This window comes from Chlorocebus sabaeus, chromosome 21 (genome assembly GCF_047675955.1).
Source record: "Chlorocebus sabaeus isolate Y175 chromosome 21, mChlSab1.0.hap1, whole genome shotgun sequence".
Classification (NCBI taxonomy): Eukaryota; Metazoa; Chordata; class Mammalia; order Primates; family Cercopithecidae; genus Chlorocebus; species Chlorocebus sabaeus.
This window is the reverse complement of record NC_132924.1, coordinates 8564157-8586002: the sequence shown is the minus strand read 5'-3', so window position 1 is coordinate 8586002 and position 21846 is coordinate 8564157. Positions and strand designations below refer to the sequence as shown.

The 21846-nt window shown below is 37.1% G+C and overlaps 1 non-coding gene and 1 pseudogene across 1 annotated transcript; one reads left to right on the top strand and one right to left on the bottom strand.

Annotated features, from left to right (window-relative positions):
* Positions 1 to 16177, top strand: part of LOC140709546 (uncharacterized) — a 30430-nt pseudogene extending 14253 nt beyond the window's left edge.
* Positions 16178 to 18874: 2697 nt separating this feature from the next.
* LOC119620661 (U2 spliceosomal RNA) lies at positions 18875 to 19058 on the bottom strand. The gene has a single exon (XR_005237205.1). It is a non-coding gene; the product is annotated as a U2 spliceosomal RNA (small nuclear RNA).
* Between the last annotated feature and the right edge of the window lie 2788 nt (positions 19059 to 21846).

Genomic DNA, 21846 nt, shown 5'->3' with positions numbered 1-21846 from the left:
ACATGCAAAACCCGTAACGTGGCTGACATGGCCAGAGCCACGGGGAGGGGGAGGCTGAGGTGCAGCGCAGCGTGAGAGGATTGGATCCCCAGAGAGGCGGGTGGGGAAATCTGGGCTTGCAGCTGCTTGCTGTGTAATCAATATGCTTTTCAAAGATTCGAGGGTTGGAACTGGGAAGAGGCCTGTGTAAAGAGAGAAATTCATTCTCTGACCAAAAAAAAAAAAAAAAAATTCCTCAAATACAGCTGGGTAGACAAATACATTTTGTGAATGGTCATTTTGATTACTTTACCAAGAGCTAAAGGAAAAAAAAAAAAATCGACTATTTGCTTATAAATGGAAAGCATATGGATTTCGCAGCCTTGGCTCTGTTGCTAACTTGGCTTCATTATTATTATTATTGTAATTATTATTTTATCCAATGGTGATGCTTCTTTAGAACATCAGCCATCAGATTTCCAATATTCATTATCACCTGGTGAAGTTCCTGCAGTGGTGGTGTATAAGTAAGGGTTCTCCAAAGAAGCAGAACTTATAGGATATGCATATATCATACAAGTGTGTACGTGTTTATATGGATATAGGATGTGTGTTTATATACATATATGTAGAGAGAGAGATCATAGGAATTGACTCACAGGATTATGGAGCATGGCAAGTTCAAGATCTGCAGGCTGGCCTGGCAAGCTGGAGACCCAGGAGAGCTGATGGTGTGTGGAGGCTAAAGTAATGCTATCCTGGATGCTCATTCAACATGTTGACTTCTGACTAACTCTGGTTTCGGGACTGCCTGTAAGATTTCTGTGTTACCTACTGTTCCTTATGTAAACATGTACTTACCATAAATCTTGCCTTTAAGCAGTTGTCCTACACATCCCTTCTGAAGCATGGACATTCTGTCTCCATGGTACATAAGCCCTTGGTCTTGGGGATAACCCCATAGAATCCACCATCTCATCTTGGTGGCCGTTCAGTGCATGGTTCTGTTTGTAAGTCCCTGTTGAGTGTTTCTGAGAAACTCGCTATGTCAGACTCTGTCTTTAGCCTCTCAGCTTCCTTGGCCTTTGGGAGTGGGTTTACATAGACATGCCCATTGTGGAACATGGTATGAGTTTCAGTCCAAGGAAAAACTGATGTTTCACTTCTAGTCTGAAGGCAGGAAGAAGCTGATATCCCGGCTTCAAGGTACTCAGACAGGAGGAATTTTCCCTTACTTAGGCAGAGTTGATCTTTTTGCTCTACTCGGGACCTTTACCTGACTGAATTAGGCCTTCTTACATTAAGGAAGGCAATCTGCTTTATTCAGTCCACTCATCCAAAAACATCCCCAGAGAAACATCCAGATTAGTGTTTCACAAAATATTTGAGCATATGAAATTAGCTCTCACAGGTGGCTCTCAGAATGTGGTCCTGGGATTGACAGATAAACACTATCTGGTAATTGCTAGACATCCACATTTTGAAGTGCTAACCTAGATCTACTGCCTCAGAAACTCTGGGGATGGGGCACAGCAGACTGTGGTTTCAAGAGCATTGCAGGCAATTCTGATGCAAGCTAATGATTGAGACCCAGTGGCAACAGGATTGCTCCTGCTTCTCTCGGATGTTACTCATTCACATTGACACTTACCTGTTCAGAGAAGAGAGTTATTTTTTCAGGGTGCTTCCTGCAGTTCACATCTGCACTGGGTGAACTCCATGGCCTATTAGCCCAAGGAGTGGAGACATCTATTACTTGTTAAGGATAATTTTCAGAGTCCAGAGTGCTAACCATTACATCACGGGGCCAGATGTGGTAGGGATAGTTTTCAATGTGTACATTTAATATGCTACTAACAGGAAGTTGTGATGACCGTCATTAAGCTATAGTATTAGTACTCTTCACGGTGCAGTACACCAATTCTGAACTACGAATCAATACACCAGTGGTTTTGCCCCAGGGCCTGCACACACCCAGCTGTGCTGCCTTGCGTCATGAGTTAAATACCTCCAGCCTTGAAGTCTTTAGCTGTTACTTGCACAAATAATGCCAGACCTGTCTACCTCAGATGTTTATTTGAGTATAAAATGAGAGAAAAAAATGAACGAAAGCTTTTGATACTTGTGAACACCGATCAAACACACAAGGAGAGAAAGGCTAAGTTTGATGTATTTTAAAAAGCAGCCTCGAAAATATCAGTGGGAGAGAAAGTGTCTGTCTTACAGAAAGCAGTAGAGGAATGATGTGTCGTCTTGCTAATATTTCCTTCATCTTGAAACACCCATCACTGGGAAATTGAGGTAGGAAAGGAACAAATAGCCAGGCCTGTCTGTGGTCTTAGTCCTCGTAGTTCACACAGGAAATTGACAAGAAGCAAATAGATTAGACGTTGGCAAATTCTTATAAAAATGAATCAGGGGATTAAAAAAATAAGACTTGCCTTCAATGATGATTCAAATTTAAAGAAATCTGATTGTTAATGAAGCCACGCACACAGAACTTGGTGTGGAAACTGAACAGCTCATACAGGGTATTTTGCCCTAGAGCTCAATGAAGGTTATGGTTGATAGTGGATAAGGGAGCTCCTCTCAGAGCACAGAGCCTGGGTCTCCCAGAATAGATACTGATGGCCTCAGCAGCCCATCTGGAGCAACCACAGTGGGGATGCCAGCTGCAGCAGCAGAGGCGTGGCTGGGACTGTGCACTCTGTGGAGCAGGCAGGGGCCAGAGACAGGAGGGATCCTTGCCCTCTTCTGAGTTGGCAGGTGAGGAGCCCTGCACTCCCAGCTGCAGCTGCCTCCACCCAGCCATGGTTTTGCACCCAGGCATCCCTGCATTCTCGGGAGCCCAGGAATCCCCCTGCCAAGGCAGGCTCAGAAATGTCTGCTCCCACTCCTCCTCACTCTTAGCACCTGCTCTGGAGCAAAGTTAAGGCCAAACTTGGGTGCTGTCACTACCCAGTTGGTTGTGCACATGCTTGAGTTGGCACTGACATGCCAACGGCCTGCTGCCTCAGCCCTCTCCAGACTTTGGATGCCAACAAGCACAGGAGGGAGGCTGAGGGGGAGTGAGAGCGGTTCAGTTCAGGCCTGCAGATGCCCCTTGGCACAAACTACCTGGGCACCATAGATGGCATGTTGATGGTGGCAGGAGGTAGACAGACTCCTGGGTGGAAAGGGACAGGTCTCTGGTAAAATCCCACCTTCAAGTCAGGGACAGCCTGAAGACTGGGGGTCAGGCTACCAGTTATGAGTAGAGTCTGCAGTCCAGAGTGAGAACTTGTGGTGCTTTTTCTGGGCCTGCCCATGGACAATCAGCATATACTTTCCTCCTTCTGAGCCCATAAAAACCCTGGACTCAGCCAGACTCAGACAGATGTCAGGACTACCAAACTGCAGAAAGGAGCTACCCACTTCAGGTCTCCTTGACTTTGTGAGATGACCTCCCTGCAGATAGGAGCTACTCACTCCAGTTCTCCTCTCTGCTGAGAGCTGGACCCTCATCGGGACCACCTGCCTGTGGAAAACACCTATCCACTTTTGGTCTCCTGAGAGCTGTTCTGTTGCTCAGCGAAGCTCCTCTCCACCTTGCTCACCCTCCAGTTGTCCACATAGCTCACTTTTTCTGGACGTGGGACAAGAACTTAGGAATCTCCAAACGGCAGGAATGTAAAAGCTGTAACACAAACAGGGCTGAAACATGCCCCCGCCACTTGCCACATTGTGGGTGATGAGAAGGTCAGAAGAGCTGCAGTCTTTCAGGGACTCCAGACCTAGGGGTTCCCTGAGCTAGGGCTATGTCACCCTCTTTGGGATTCTGTGGCTCCTGGCATCTCCAAGCTTCCGGGTACCATTGCATTCCCCTCATCCAGAGGCAGAGGGCTGCAGTGGAAGCCACGTGCAGTACATCTGGTCCTGCTGCAGCCTCACATAGAGCTGGCACCTGTGCTGGCACCTGCAGCTACCTGCCCCACCAGAGCAGCTAGTGTGCCTGGCTGTCTGCAGTGGACAGACCCCGTGCTTAGTCACCCACACACCCCTTGCTGCTCTATACCTTTCTTGCCCTTGGCAGGTGTGGGATCCAGGACAGTAGCGTGAGCTGAACGCAGCTGCCAGTCTCAGTGGGTGGAATGAGCCCAGCAATTAATACTCAGGCAGAAAGCACCTCTAGCCACAGAAATTTCTGGCTAGTGAAGTGGCTCCCTAAGGATCCCATGGTAATAACAAAGCATTGGATCTCCTGTTAGGGGTTAGAGATATTCTCTTCCTGACCAGCAGGATTATCATGTGCCAGGGATGCCTGTTTTACATTTTTTATTCTTAAGGGGAATTTTGTTGTAACTCTTCTATGTGTGCTCCAACACTGCAGAGACAGATAGGTTATCATTGAACTTGAGACTGGCTCAAATCACAGATAATAGATTACAAACTAAAGGTAATCTAGGTGAATTTTGATATTACTTCTTCCTTAAAGATGTGAGCATGTTTCATGTGGAGGAACTGAGATTGTTCATGGGCAACTGTTACCCTGTTTTCTGGGCTATGACAGACAAATTGAAATATAACTCCCATCACAATCCACTTTTCCCAAGTTTTTCTTGTAAATAAAGGTAACTATGTCATATACATCTATCAAGGGAGGTTTTGTGGGTGAGGTATGTATGTATCTCTTTAAGAACAAAAAGCACAACCTTACTAATAGTAATGATTTTGGGTCATTTTCCCAACCCCCTTCATCCAACTTGGAGTTTTTTGTGATACTTGGAGAAGCCACAGGTATCTGCTAACCATGCAGATGAAACATGCAACCAGCCAACCCTGGAATTCTAACCTCTGAATTTTTGACACAATGAACAAATAAACCCCTCTGTGTTTAGGTCATTTTGGACCAGTTTTCCTGTTATTTGAAAATGAGTACATTACTACATGATAAATGAGAACTAGAAAAAATAAATCCACCCACTGGCAAAAGGAGATCATGCAGAGTCTTTTCTATCTCAGTCTGGATTTGGGAAGAAAAATATTCTTCAGTAAAAGTCCTTAAATGATGCTCTTTCTCAGAAATTTAATGTTCATGCTTTTAATACCTGCGCAGCTTAGTCACTTTCAAGCAGATATTTGGGTAAAATGTAGCTGGAGGCTGGTTTTGCCACTGGGATACCTGACAGAAATATTCAACACCAAACATAGGATTCTTCACGATAAGATCTTTTTCAAAGATGTGCTCGTAATACAGAGTTAGGAATTAAATCACAGGGACACATGCATTACAATGATGAAAATTAAATCTGCCAAACAATATGAAATACTGGTGAGAACCATGAGCAACTGATACTCTTGCACATTGTCTGTGAAATAGAAAATAGTACAACTACTTGGGAAAACAGTTTGGCAGTTTCTTATAACATTTAAAAAGGCCTACACAAATATCCAGAAATTCAGCTGATAGGTGTTTACAAAAATGAATTAAAGCAAATGTCCATACAGGATTATATTAGAATGATCATCACAGTTTATTCGCTTTAGCCAAATCTGGATGTTATGAATAAGCATATTGGAGTGTACTCATACAATTGAATTAATACATAGAAATTCAGATTAAAAAATATGGACATACGGAGAAACATGAATGAAGCTAAAAGTTATGCTGAACAGAAACAAAGCAGATACAAAAGAGTACGTGCTTAAGATATATGTTTATGTAAATCTCAACTACAGGCAAAACTAATGTATGGTAAAAGAAATCGAAACAGTACTTACCTTTAGGTAGCAGTTAATTGGGGCTGTTTGTAAATAAAATTTTTAAAATAATGATGGCTACAGGTTTGCTGATTTATTAAAACTCAGAAAACTGTGTAAGTTCTATTCCTTTTACTGCATATAAATTATACATTCATTAAAAATGATCAAATGCACAAGCACACAGCACGTGGGTCTAGTGCCAGCATGTCATGGGTAAAGAATGAGCAGGCAAAGTAACAGCAGATTAGAATTTGGATAATTTAAGATAGTCAAACTGCAGGTGAAAATTACAAAAACATCTGAAATGATTAAAGGCATTACAAAAGGAAATGATAAAAAGACATGAACAGTGAATAAGAGGCAGGCATATTTGAAAAAAGAACCAAACAGAAGCCAAATGTCTGTCAAAACCAATAGCCTAAAAGTGTAGATCATGTACACCTTGAAGATGAGTTAATAAATTGTAAGATAGAGATGCAGGAACTATCTAGAATGCACCACAGTTATATAAGATAGAAAATATGTAAAAGAATATGACCAGATAGTTCTCAAAAGAAGACATTTATGCAGCCAACAGACATATGAAAAAATGCTCAACATCACTGGCCATCAGAGAAACACAAATCAAAACCACAATGAGATACCATTTCATGCCAGTTAGAATGGTGATCATCAAAAAATCAGGAAACAACAGATGTTGGAGAGGATGTGGGGAAATAAAAACACTTTTACACTGTTGGTGGGAGTGTAAATTAGTTCAATCATTATGGAAGACAGTGTGGCGATTCCTCAAGGATCTAGAACTAGAAATACCATTTGACCCAGCAATCCCATTACTGGGCATATACCAAATAATTATAAATCATTCTATGATAAAGACACATGCACACGTACATTTATTGACACACACTATTCACAATAGCAAAGACTTGGAACTAATCCAAATGTCCATCAATGACAGACTGGATTAAGAAAATGTGGCATATCACAGAATACAATGCAGCCATAAAAAAGGATGAGTTCATGTCCTTTGCAGGGACATGGATGAAACTGGAAACCATCATTCTAAGCAAACTATCACAAGGACAGAAAACCAAACACCACATGTTCTCACTCATAAGTGGGAGTTGGACAATGAGAACACATGGACACAGGGCAGGGAACATGACACACTGGGGCTGGTCGGGGCTGGGGGGCTGGGGGAGAGATAGCATTGGGAGAAATGCCTAATGTAAATGACGAGTTGATGGGGGCAGCAAACTACCGTGTCACATGTATACCTATGTAACAAACCTGCACGATGTTGCACATTACCCTAGAACTTAAAGTATAATTTAAAAAAGAAAAAGAAAAAGAAAATATGTAGAAGGGAAAAGAGACATGTCTGACAGGATGAGACAGTAAAACATATTCCTAATTTGAGAAAGATAAAGTAGAGAGACTGGAAGACAAGCAATATTTGGAGAGAATGGCTGAGAATTTTTTAATTGTTGAAAGACATGAATATTGATATTCAGGAAGCATGAAGTTACCCAAGCCATATGTATGAAGTTATACAAAAATAGGATGCTGAGTTGTAGAGTATGTTGTCAGTCTAATTGTTATTTTTGTCCAGGCAATCTATAGTTTTGGTGATATTAAAATTATCTTTTTTTTTTTTTTGGAGATACGGAGGTGTCACGTTGTAGATTTTTTTTTTTTTTTTTAGTTTTGCTTGGACTCAATATACCCTTTTTATATGAAGGCTTACCTGCTTATATAATTCAACACTCAACAAAGTGATAATGTACATTTTTAAAGCACTTATTTAGAAAAATTGAGCCTGAACAGGTTTCAGTGCATGTCAACAAATGTCTAAGAATATACAAAGAATATATTTTCTGACTATAACCAATCATATTTAGAATTAAATCTAAATGGTAGTAAAGCAAATAAACAAGCAAAACTGGAAATTTTTAAAAAATCTAAATAACTAATGGGTTTAACAGGACATAATAACGAAAATTACAATTTTTTTAAATTAACCAAAAACTAAACCAAAGGCAAACTTATGGAGTTTATTTAACATGGTACTTAGAGAGGAAATATATTTACCTCAGGGTGTTCACCTAGAAACAAAGAAGAAATATATAATTTTGTTAAGTGTTCAATACAGGAATTCAGAAAAAGTAAGAATAACTTTTTTTAAATGAAGGAAAAAACATTAATTAAAATGTTGGAAAATAATGAAAAAACTGGCAAAATCAAACTTAAGTTTCTGGAAAGAAGCAAACATACAAAAAAATACAGGAACCATGAAGAAAACAATAGATACATATAAAAATGTATTAATCATAGTAGAAAATGTAAAAACATAACTCACTTAACAACTTTGCTCAAATTTGAAACCACAGCATAATAGATAATTTTTAGAAAACATATACATTATAAAAAATATTAATAGATTTACAAGACCTGAATATTATGGCTTGTGTTTTCAGAGCATGTGCAACGTGCCTCTGCATATCTTGCTTTTTTCGACTTGCTCTCTTCTCTTTGCTGAATTCTCTGTAATCTCCACAATATATCTTCCAATTCAATAATCATTAATTTCAATAATTCTTTCTTCACCACTATCTAATCTACCGTTTAATCTATACATTGAGCTTTTTTAATGATCACATTTACATGTATAATGTTTCTAGTTAGTTGTATTTTAAACCTGACATTCTTTCTTTCTTTGTGATTATGTTGTCTAGCAGTTGATGCAAAAGAGAAAGGCAAGGTCTTCAACATATTACTTCAGTACAAGCATATCATAAACAGCACTGAGACAACCTTGTGCTTCTCAGCAAACACTGCCCTTGCCTTGGGTGCATTCATCATCGCTTTGCTTTGTCAAAAAACATAATGCTACCACACCAATGTATGTGTTATTTCAAAAGTTTTTCTTACACTATAGATTTATGCAAAAAAGCATATATATGTATATATACATGTATATCTCTTAAATATTTTTCCAATATTATGCTTCTACTATACGTTCATGTTGTTTCATCTACACTATGAGTATATCATATATACTCCATGCCTATTCTGTATTCCTAATCTTCCTGATGAGCATTTGGGCTATTTCCAAGTTTTGCTGTAAAAACAGTATTGCTGTAAGCATTCATGTGCACATTCCTTGACAGTTATATGTAATGGTTTGTATAGAAACTATATCTAGAGAAGTCAAATTGCTGCAGGATTCTAAGGAACAGGCAATGTTTATTTGTAAAATAAACTCTAATTTTTTTTTCAAAGATATATCCCATCAACAAGTGCAATAGCAAGTGACTGCTCATCTCTTCAAATTTTTGCCAAAACATGCAATGACAAATCCTTAACTTTGCAAATCCATGTAATCATGTTCTGAGGTTTAGAGTGAATGTTTTTTTATTAAGTTAAGGAAGTTGTCTATCTATCTATCATCTGTCATGTCTCTATCTCTCTATCAGTCATCTATGTATCATTTATCCTTTTTTACTATCAATGGATATAATACTATATTAAATAATCTTCTACATTTAGTAACATGAGGTCAAAAGTCTTCTCTCTCTCTCTCAACTGCCCTCATTCTCTTCCTCCTTATCTTTTTCTATTGGAAAAAAATACCTAGCTTTATACAATGCCATAGATAAAAGGGCTCAATTGTTTTCTATAAATATTTTGGATTATCCTGGTTAAATTTGTTCCTAGTCATCATGTCTTAATAAACTTATGTCTATTATGATTGTTATTTTAAGAAGTTTAATTGTCTAACTCTTGATTGTACATAAAAATGCAGTTCATTCTTATATATTAATCCTATATCTACACCTTTATATATTGCTATGTCTACATCTTTTAATGAAACATACATTTTCTAAAGATTCTCTTGAATTTTCATTGTAGGCAATTATATATTCAACTATTTTCATTACGTTTATTTCTTTTAAAGCTCACTTCATTCTTTAAGACAAAGTTACTGCATTGGTTGGGAGATTCCATAGCATGTTTTAGGAAGCTGTGATTGTTGGCATCCTTGTCTTTTCCTTGATCTGTTAAATAATTATTTTTACAGGTAACTTATGAGAAATATGTGTTCTACAGGGTTGGACAGGTTTTCAAATATATAGAACACGTTTTCAAGTTGAGGAAGTTCTCTTCTAGCCACTTAATTATTTTTAAATTTTATAATGAATGAATGTTAATTTTCATCTTATAGCTACTCTGCATATTATTGAAATAATCATATTAATTCATAAGTGGTGAATTACATCAATTTGATTAATGTTTATTCTGTTTTTCATCCAGACATTTTTTAACAGCAGAAAATTAGCTATGTACATGATGATTTGTCTTATATGTTAATGTACTTGGTTTAATCATATAATGTTTAGGATTAGTACATTTATGTTAATGAGGAAAATTGAATTGTATGCTCCTTTCTTACATGAGTCGTATCTCGTTTATATGTTTAGGTTACATTAGCTTCACAGGAAGAGTTGGAATGTAAATTATCATTTTTTTAGTCTGGTATTATAAGATTTTTAAATTACTGATTGAAATTTTAAAATGTAGGGTTCTTCAGATATTTATGAATCAATTGTGAGAAGTTACATGGTTAATTTTATAGAGATGGTTTAATATAGACAAATTTTCAAGTTTATCAATTAATTTTGTAAGTGAAATTTTCTAATTAACTTTATAATCTCTGTTTTATCCCTAACCACATTCCTACTTTGATTTTTAATTTTTATTTGTGCCTTCTTTCCTTTTTAATTTATTTCTGATTAAATTTGCCATAGTGTTATCTTATTTCTTTATATTTATTCATTCATTTATTTTAAAAGAATTTATATACATTTTGAGTTAGAGTTATCAAATAATCAACTTCTGACTTTCCATGCTTTCTATTGTAGATTTATATTCTATTTTACTAATTTCTGCAAATATTTTATTTATTTTCTTGCCCCTATATTCTCAATTTCATTTCTTTGTGCTCGAGTAAGTTTCTAGGCTTGTTTATTTTCAGACTTTATTGTTTTCGGATAAAAAAATATTTACAGAATATACTTTACTCTTTCAAGAGCAGTTGCATTGCTACCAGAATGGCTAGAATTCTACTAGAATTGATATGTAGTGTTTTGTCTATTATTCATTTCTGAGAATTATTTAGTTTTCCAATATGACATATTTTGATTCATAAATTATTTACAAGCATGTTTTTAAATCTTCATTTTAAAAATCTTTAGTATACATGTGTGGATACATAGATTTATGTATTACATTAAATCTCAACTATATATATAAAGGTTATATGTAAAACAATATATTTTTCAAATGCTTACTGAAGAAATTGTTATTTTTAATCTTCAACTTACTGTTATATCTTTTATTATATGTTATTTTCTAATAGTTTATATAACCTTCCTTATTTAAGGAAGACTTGTTACCTGAATTTTTCTCGTTTTATTTTTTATTATGTAAATTAGTTTAAGTGGATTAATACCTCTTAGGTCCTTAATATTTTCTCTTTTATACTGAATTTTTGGTAGATTATAGCTATTAAAATGAGTCCAATCATTCTAGAATTTACTTTACATTATGTTTTAAACAGTAAAACGCCTAGAAAGCCATCACCACTAGATTTGTTACAAATGATGTACCATGCTTCAGTCTGGAACAAAGTTGGCAATAGACTTAATAAAGTGGTTTTTTATCTATTCTCAATCAATCAATACCACCCAAAGGCCTTCTTTATATGTTACTATGAACAGAAATATTATCTTTTTTTTAACTAAACAATCAGTTTTGTTCATACCCCAAAATGTAGTTTACTTTTAATTCCACAGAATCTATACCATGACATCATAGATGGTTTTATTTTGGATTATTTTTATTAGTACTATTCATTTATCTTCTATACCAGGAGAAATATCTCGTTTTAATTTGCACTGCTTTAGGGGTCCACCAAGATACTTTATCAATGAAACATGATTCCAAATAAGACATTGAATTAACCTGCAGGATGGAGTTATTTAGTGTTGGTGTAGGATATATTCTTCATTTCTCTAGCAATTTTGACTTTGGTGCTGTAAAATCTACTTTTCCTTCTAATGACAATGAAATGACAGGTGCAGATGCTTCTTCAATTTTTAATTCATTATATTAGAATAAGTTATCCACTTTCAAAACTATTTCTTGTTGACATGAAAGAAGACATCCGTCTATTTAACACTATTGTGGAAGGCATGGAGCTTTGCTCATTGAAGTCCAAGTCAGTTTCATTTTATTTTCATTATTTATGATACATTTTTTGAATATTTAAGATAGGCTCTTGATCTTGGAGTTTTGCTCAAATTTAAAATGCAGAGGGAAAGCTGGGTTGCTCCCTATGGAACAAGACCATAATGCAGGTTCTTATTTCATTCTCAGATAAAATCTGAAGGTGAGAAAAGAGCAACTAGCACTGTGATCCCAGCTTTTCATCAGGTGCCCCATCAACTTTATTGTGCTTAATCCTTATTATAGCCATTTTAGAGTGGTATTTTAGTATCTTCAAGGTTAGAAAAATATTGAGAAAAGTTAACCGCCGTATCCAATTCACAAGACTAATAAGTGGTGGAACTGTTATTTGAACCAATATTTTCCATGTTTCAAGTCTGTATCTTTCTTTAAAAATTCTGCCTTTCAGCGGGGCATGGTGACTCATGCCTGTAATCCCAACACTTTGGGAGGCCGAGGTAGGTAGATCACTTAAGGTCAGGAGTTCGAGACCCGTCTCTACTGAAAACACAAAAAATTAGTCGGGTGTGGTGGCACACACCTGTAGTTGCAGCTACTCAGGAGGCTGAGGCAGGAGAATTGCTTGGACCCAGGGGGCGGAGGTTGCAGTGAGCCGAGATTGTGCCACTGCACTCCAGCCTGGGTGACACAGTAAGACTCCGTCTCAAAAAAAAAAAAAAAAAAAGCCTTTCTTTCACTCAGAGTCTAAGAATGTGTATTTTTGTTGCTCTTAGTGTGCATTAAAATTAATTCTAAAACTGCCATGAGATTCCTGCCTTTCTCAGAAAAATCTAATGAAGAAGTTTAGAACAGCTTCCCTGCTTTGAGAAGTAATAGTGATTCACCTTCCTTGTGAAAGATTTTTTGCTGACTCCTCTCTTCAAACATTTCAATGGCTTCTTAGAAGCCACAAAATTATAGCTTTTAAATTGCCAATGTCACATTAGAAGAAGCAGTAGTTCTGGAAATGTCATGCCAACATTTTCCCAATAATTATTGATAACAATTTTATTATTGAAATCGTTTTCTTTGGGAAGATATGAGCCTGTGATTCAATTTAATTATTAGGAACAGTTTTTTCAAGTATATGCATACACACATGAAAACATACACACATGAATAATATTTACACATATTATGGGTCTCATTTTACTATGTTGTGATTATTTGATAAAAGAATATTCTACATGGTGCAGATTTTATTGAAATTGCTTCACTTACTCCCACATGAGAAATTTTCTTTTGAAGTACTCAAAATATTGAAAATTTCTTCAGACGTTGCCCCAAAATTATTCAAGCTAACTAATCTATAGATCTCTAGCAAGCACATTTCCTTTAAAAAAAAAAAATCACCATTTTTATGTTCTAGTATTCTAATACGTTACAAATTCTTTTTAATTCCTTAAAATCCTTCAGTCTCACAATCTCACTTGAGTTTATCTGAAAGAGCCCTTCTTATTATTGAAAAGTGATGTATCCTGATCCAAAGGTATTGACTGATTTAATATCGAACAGTTCTCTTCAGTTTTCTTAGAATCAGTCACTCAAGTAGTGAAGCCACTTCCAGTACCAGCTGCTATCTACAAAGTTTGAAGTCCTTCCACCAGGAAAATAGGGGCTCTTAGGTTATAGACAACACACTGCTTCAATTCATGGACTCAAATTAATAAAATAACTTTCCTTACGTGGAACAGAAATCTATCTGCAGGACCACTCAGTATGCTATTACTCTTAGCCTTTATAAAATAAAGCTATCCCTGTCTTTAAAAATAACTTTTTCATTTTTAAAGTCAAAATTTATATGTTTCCTAAATAAGAAAACTCAAGTGGTATTTTTGTATCCTTAAAAACAAAATAATTCTTTCTCAATCTTATTCCTGAAAACATGGCTTTATTTCTGTAATTCTTTTCTTCCTCCCCTTTCAATAGGGATTTCCTTATACCTGTATGATATTTCTGGATTTTTCAGGTTTTGGTATTTTCGAATGAGTGTAATATTTTCTATGTAATAATATTTAACACTAATGCATGCTATCATTTGAGGTTTTTTTTCTTTTAACACTTTATGCTTTGTTATATACATGATATCTATTTTAATTTTCACAAAATTCCTCTGAGAAACCTTTTATTACCACTATATCTAACTAGAAAGGAGAAATTAGAACATGGAACAGAATGATCTGTAATGTATTACAAATGTATCTCTATAATAACCTAAGGTCTAGGTTATAATTTACATTTTTGGACTCCCTGTATTGGTGCAGCCAGGACACTAAATCTTTCTACCTCCAGCTCTATCCAATGCTGTAACTCAGGACTCATCTGTACAGGCACTCCAGTTCTGTCCACACCCATGCCAACAGCTCCCTTGATCTATGGATCTGTAAGTGGTACTGTGGTCCAACCTAGGTGAAATGAATCTGGAAGAAGTTTCATATCAGCCCTGTAGTGAGCTTAGAGATTTTTAGTTATGGCATTTTGGGGGCATGTTTAGACAAGACAATGTACTTTTTACAGGTCTGAAAATTACTTAGAAAATTTCATAAATTCAGAAGATGTGTCATTTTAAACACAAAGGTCTTTTAAACAGCTTAGTGCTTAGTGCTCACAGCACAATAATGTAAGCAAGTTTGGAAGATATTTGGCTAGCAATCTGCTTAAGAGTAGTTTCTTTTGAAAAACAAGGCTTTATGAAGGTTGTCATTTTAGGAAGACATTTTAACGCAATATGAAAGTATGAACTCTTCCATTTTATCAAAATAATCTTAAAATTGCTAGGAGGTTAAAAATAATTCAGTGAAAAAAAAAAACAGTCTGTAACAAAGCTTGTCAGGGCATCGGACTTAGCATTTCTAAGAAAGGCTAAACTGATTTGGTGGATAGGATTCAGTAATGAAGGTCAGGACTCTGGCATTCTCAACAGCAAACATTGCTGCTTCTCCTTCTTGATAGGGATGGGCATAGAACTATGCTAGGAACTTCCTCAAACACTGCTGAGGACTTCATGGCTGAAAGCCAACTATTCAGGTATTTAATAACACTGATTTCTTACCTAGGGTTAAATCCTGTGCGTAAATGATTGGAGTCAGCATTTTCTCTTTTGGTTTCTAAATCGTGTCTTTGTTATTTCTCACTTTAAATTTAGTCCCCCTGGGATTACAAGAGTGTTGAAGCAACGTTGTGACACGTCGGAACACCTTGAAATACATGGAGACTTTCAAATCATTAAAGACTCTCAAGGTAAGACACCTACTTGGTAGGATAGTCTTCTTGTCCACCTAGCATCCCATAAGCTAATTTTCACTGGTCCATATACTATAACTTTGGAGGAATAGTTGTCAAAGGCGGCAGGGCTATGTTTTCCAGGAGCTACATCAGTTGTTGCTGATCATCGACAGAATTTTACCTCCTGAGATTGCACACTGCGTGTTCTCCATCATCAGGTGTAGATCACTGGGGCCACTCGCCATACCACTTAGCTGTGAGTTGACCAGAAGCAAAAGCCCTGAGGCAGCCAATACAGAATTCTGGATAAAAAGTGGAGAAAATAAACAAAATAGCTGTGAATATTAGAATATTGAAAAGCTTGCCTAGAAAATAAATAATGAAAAATTTCTTGAAAACAAAATGATACTAATAATTGCATGGTAACCTTCATATCTCAAGCGTGCAAAACATAAATGAAAAGAGAGTTGGGAATCTCAAACTTTAATTTTCAGGTCCAGATCTCTTGTAGCAACGTGGACTGTTGAGATCTACCAAAAGAAATGTTGACTCAGTAGGTCTTGCATAGATACAGGAATGGGGTTTCCAAGCATCCGGAGTCACCCTGACACAAGTGGTCCTGATCCTACTCTGACAGGCAATGAAGATGTGATTGGAGTTTGGTGGTGAAACATAAGGCCAGCAGATATATGGAGGGCATATCAGTCACTTCACTCACCCTATTTCAAGTGACTGTCTCTTCTCATAAATGACCCTCTCCTCTTTGTGTGCCGGGGCAACTGCTCTGTGGAAATGGGGGACAGTGGGCGTCCTATTTATGTGGACTTGTCCTTGCACAGTTCTTGAGCTCTATGGGCAGGGGCTACTCTGGTCTGCTCTCTGTGCCTCAGTCAAGTGTGACCAGTGCAGCCTTACGTCCCGAGCCAAGCAGCTCTCTTGAGGATGCTGCTGATTCAATACATGTTGACTTCAACTGTGCAGGGCCTGGCTGTATATCCTGGGAATAGTAAAGCATCTTCTGTTGAAGAAGTCCTCTGAACCAGGCAACTTACATGCTATAAAACCTGATATGCACTATTTTCTTCTGAATTAGTTTCCAGATATGCTGCATCTGGGGTATCGATTTTGTTTTCAAAGCAACAAAATAATTAAGATGACAGTGATTTGCCAAGCACTTTAGTTTTTGTTGTTGTTTGTTTGTTGTTGTTTGTTTGTTGTTGTTTGTTGTTGTTTTGTTTTGCTTTGAGACAGAGTCTCACTCTGTCACCCAGGCTGGAGTACAGTGACATGATCTGGGCTCACTGCAACCTCTACCTCCCGGGTTCAAGCCATTCTCTGGCCTCTGCCTCCCAAGTAGCTGGGACTACAGGCGCACGTCACCATGCCTGGTTATTTTTTGCATTTTTAGTAGAGACGGGGTTTCACCATGTTGGCCAGGCTGATTCTGAACTCCTGACCTCAAGAGATCCACCCACCTCAGCCTCCTACAGTGCTGGGATTATAGGTGTGAGCTACCATGCCTGGTCTAAATTTTGGTTTCTATTTTTGTAGTTATAAAAAATATTACTACACTGTTATAAAACAAGTGTCACTTGCATCATACTTTATGGAATGTATTGTGGTGTTCCTAGTGACCTAACATAGCCTTTGCAAAAAGAAAAAAACAATGTAAGTAATTTTGAATAAAACATACTCTTGCCATCAAATTAATACCATTTGTAACAGGGGGGCCTCATAGAACATCTCCCAAGCTATTGATTTTCTCAGAATGCCTCCTGAATTCTTAATTCAAACCTGATAGAATGCTAGAAACTCTAAATATGCTTTTCAACCAGTGTTGATATAGGGAGACTTATAGGTGATACACACTTTTCAAAGCATTTTATACAAAAATCACATATAGTCATCCAAAAGAGTAAACCTGGACCCCAAACTTTTACAACCATATACAAGATTTAACTCAAAATGCATCAAACACCTCAGTTTAAGATCTGAAATGATAAAACTCTTAGGAAAGAATATGGGAGGTAATCTTCATGGCATTTGATTCAGAATCTTTTTTTTATTAGATATGACACTTAAAACACTGAAACAAAAAATTAATTAAATTGGACTTTCTAATTTTTTTTAAAACCCTTGTACTTATCATGGGATGCTGTCAAAAGAGTGAAAAGACATTCCACAAATAGGAGAAAATATTTGTAAACCATATGCAATTGACATGGAATTAATGTGATATAGATGGAACTCCTACAACTTAAGAATAACAACAAAAAAACACAACTTAAAAATGAGCAAAAGACTGAATAGACATGACAATAAATACATAAAAATATGTTCAACATCACTAGTCTTTAGAAAAATAGAGATCAAAGCCATAATAAAAGACTACTTCACATCTGCTAGAATGACTATTACTTAAAAAATATAGAAAATCAGTTTTGGTAGAGAAGTGGAGAAATTAGAATCCTACTGTATTGCTGGTAGCAATGTCAAATGGGGCAGCTGCTACAATTTGGTGTTTTCTCAAAAACTTAAACATAGAATTGCTATGAAATCCAGTGGTTTCACTTCTAGGTATACAGTGGAAAGAATTGAAAACAGGCACTCACACAAACGTGTGTACACTCGTGTTCATAGCAGCATTATTCACAGTAGCTGAAGAGTGGAGATAGCCCAGGTTTCCTTCAGCAGACAGTTGGATGGATACATGCGGTGTGGTGCACGCATGCAATGAATACTTTTTCCTTTTAAAAGTAGTGATGTTCTGATACATGCTACAACGTAGATGAATCTTGAGAACATTGTGCTGGGTAAAATAAGTTATGCACAAAAGCATCTGTTTTGTACGGTTTGACTTCTATCAGCACCTAGATTGGGTGAATTCCTAGAGACAGAAGCAGAATGGAGGTTGCAGGGGCCAAGGGAAAGGGGAAAGGGAAGTTATCATTCCTTGGTGGGAGCTTTTGTTTGGGATGTGAAAGTGTTCTGGAGATGGATCGTGGTGGTGATTGTGCAACATTGTGGGTGTGTTTGGTGTTACTGAATTGTACACTTGAAAATGGTTAGGATTCTAAATTTTATGTTGTTTTACCAAACTAAAAGAAAGTGTCAGAAAACTTACATTGATATTCTGAATATGATTCATGGAACATCACAATCTCACCTAGATACTGAAAAAATGTGTGCACCAAGTGCAGGCAAATAGAAAATGTGTGTGGACAGTGACCTTCACTAGGAGAGGCTTTGCTGTGCCCACTTATTAGGAGCCATTCTCTATTGTTTGCTGCACTCGTCCTTAAACTGCTTCCACTATGACTTTCTGATAGAACCCTTGTTTTTGCCCAGTATTAAAAAATGAGTTACATAAAGGCAGAGCAAATGCTAAAGGAAATTGTCCAGAAGGAAGGACAGTAGTAAGTGGAGAGACGTTATTGCAAACAAGCACCTGGTAACAGCTGTGTGAGTTGGTAAGTGAAAAGGAGCTCATACGCAAAGCCGGTTACACCCCAGCATGTCAGTCTGCTGGCTAGGTGTGGGCTTTTTCTGTGTTTGTTGTGCCACTCACTGTTAACTGGTTGTGTGTTTCTAACATTCCTCATTTCAATTTATGGAAAATCGTTACCCAGTTGCCAGTTTTATGCAGAACATCTGATTAGCAGGAGCAAATGGTCAACGTTAAGCATAGTGTATTATTTTCCACCATCTCCCTGCTCCAAAAATCCACTTCATATATTGTCCTGGGATAAAGGATGTACCAGATATTAAACTGATAAAAACAGATCCTACACTTGATCTTAACCAAAAGACCTAGAAGGGATTCTCTCCTTTAATCTCTTGCTCCTCAGACTGGGTAGGAGAAATTTTGTCTTAACATTCCTTAGCTTTGCTGAAGCAAGTCCTTACACATGCATTCTTCATTAGCCTTATATTCATTATATTCTCATCCTGTTTTTTTATGCATGAAAAAGAGAAGTAGGTTCTAAATAGTTTGTTTTCAACTCATTTTTCTAATAATCAATTCTATCAATTCAATTCTCTCTAAAATCATTTGGTAAGAATTTGAGACAATGAACTGGAACAAAAAAGGAATTTCAGTATTCCAAAAAAAATTAATATGAATTTGCTCTGATCTATGTCCATTTTTGGACTTATTCCCCTTTGCTTTTTGGAAATTCTCTGCTAGCATACAGCATATTTTGCTGCAAAGGTTTGCATACCTAAAATTCAACCTGGAATGCCAACTCCTTCTTTTCTGGAAAATGCTTATTTGTGTTTATTTAACTGACCCTGGTCAGTGATAGCCTAATTAACTCTAAATTTTGCTCTCTCCTGCTTCTTTTTTTACCTTCAGGATGATTCTGTGGGAAACAAAACAAAACAAAACAACAATATCTAAGTTTCGGGGGGGAAATGTAAGGTGTCTGAATAGCTGAATGTGTATCTGTCATTGTCCAAGTCTCTGATATTCTGTAGTGCACATCTAGATCTATGTTGACATGCTTAAATTCTTTTGTTTCACTTTTCTTCATAAATGACATTCTGATTTGGCTCATTAGTATCCTATAACTAAGTTTGGGAGAGATATTCACATTGTTAGATATATAGGGAGATCTACGATGACTCCTAACATCTTCCCTTATTTTAGGCCAAAGTTTACACTCTCAAGTACGTTATTTACAATGTGCTTTTTTTTGGCTGTTTCCTTATTTAATTGAAGATATATATTTTAGTGTCTTAGTTGATTCATGCTGCTCTAATGAAATTCCTTAGATTGGGTAATTATAAATAATAGAAATGCATTGCTTATAATTCTGGAGACTGAGAAGTTCAAGATCAAGGTGCCAGCGGATCTGGTGCTCAGTGAGAGCTCCCTGCTTCACAGATGGTGCCTTGTTCCTGTGTCCTCACCTGGCAGAAAGAGTGAATGTTGTGTCCTCACATGGCTGGAGGGCAAAAAGTGACAAACTTGCTCCATTCCACCCTTTTATAGGAGCACTACTCTCATCCTGAGTGCAGAGCCTTCATGGGCTAAGGACCTTCTAACGGTCTCGCCTTTAATACCATTGCACTGGGGGTTAAGTTGCAACATGAATTTTGAAAGGGACACAAAGGAGGTCATAGGTAAAAATGGTTTGATTTGTTCAACTTTTCTTGAAAGTCTTGAATTTTTTAATGAAGTGTTTGCAAATAGTAGCACATGAATAGTTATGCAGAATCTAATTCTTGGTGATTTTTTCTCTAGAATTCACAAAATTGCGACTAAGGCCTTAGTCCCCCCACAGCCTGGTTCATCTTTCAGTTTCATTCAAGATGGACTGTATGGAAATATGAATGAGCAATGTCCGTATCACCTTTTAGTTTTTCAAAAGTTGTGCAGCTAACCTCACATCTGCTCACTGACTATGTTACTTGTAGAGTTTATCATATCTACATGCAGAGAAAAGGTACTAGTGCTGACCTGTGTTATCACTAATTCCAACGAAGGGAAGACTGGTCAATGAAGAGGTGAGAAATGCAAAGAAAGCTGTCTTTTTTCCTCTGCCTCCCCCAGCCTGTGTAACAGCCAGGTTGTTAATATGAAGGGAAATGGTAAAACCCCTGTAGTCTCTGCATTATGGTGAGAGTGAGCAGAGGGCGATCTTGGAGGCTGGTGTGAAATGACTGTAAGAAGTCAATGAGAAGCTTAACTGCATGAGAAAGGCACAGAATAAATTTTTAAATTTGCCTATTTCCTTTTCACACTGTTAATTTCATTTTTACTTTTTGTCTGCTTTTTTAAAAAAAAGGACTGATTACTTGCTTTAATCTGTCTTTGTGTTTAAATGTCCTTGTATAGCCTCTTGAAAATCTTTCTTTTAAAGAGGTGTTCCTCTCTAACTTCATAGAATGAGAGAAAAGCAAGTAAGAGCTTCACACTACTTGCCTAAAACCCCAATAGAAGAAAACAAGACAGATCCACACTAACAGTGTCCAGGCCTGTGGAGGAAGGCCTGCCCTTAGAAACTGTCTTTTGGAAGCATCTTGGTTTTTCCTCTGACGGTACCAGTTGTAAACAGTGAAGCATAGATTTGTAGCTGGAGAGGGACATTCGGGGGAAGAAGATATTCTCCTGTTTCCATAAGGCACTTGGTAGCCTCTTGGAGTGGAGAATACTGCCTCATTGTCTGAAATAAGCCATCCACGAACATTCTTAATAGTGATGCTCTACTCATTCTTCAAATCTCATTTCCAGGGTTTCAAAGAATCTCTCCAGCACCCTTCAGACCAGGCAAAGGAAGGACTCTTACTCTTCTTCCTGGCAACTTCTGGTGTAGCACTTGCCGTGGAGTGTCCTTTATGAATGAATTTGGAAATTTTCACTTCATGTTTGTGGCTCATGCTGGAATATAGTCACTATGAGAAAGAGATCTATGATCTTTTATTTGTTGTTTTTCTTGACACAGTTAAATGTGGTATCTTGAATAACATCTGCTCCAAAATAATCATAACTAATTTTCCCCACTGCAGGAATATTTTTAAAGCTGGGAAAGATATTTCTCTCATGCAATTCTTACAAGTATACTGTGGCCTCCACCTACTTTCTCCTGAAGATTCTGTTTCCAGGGT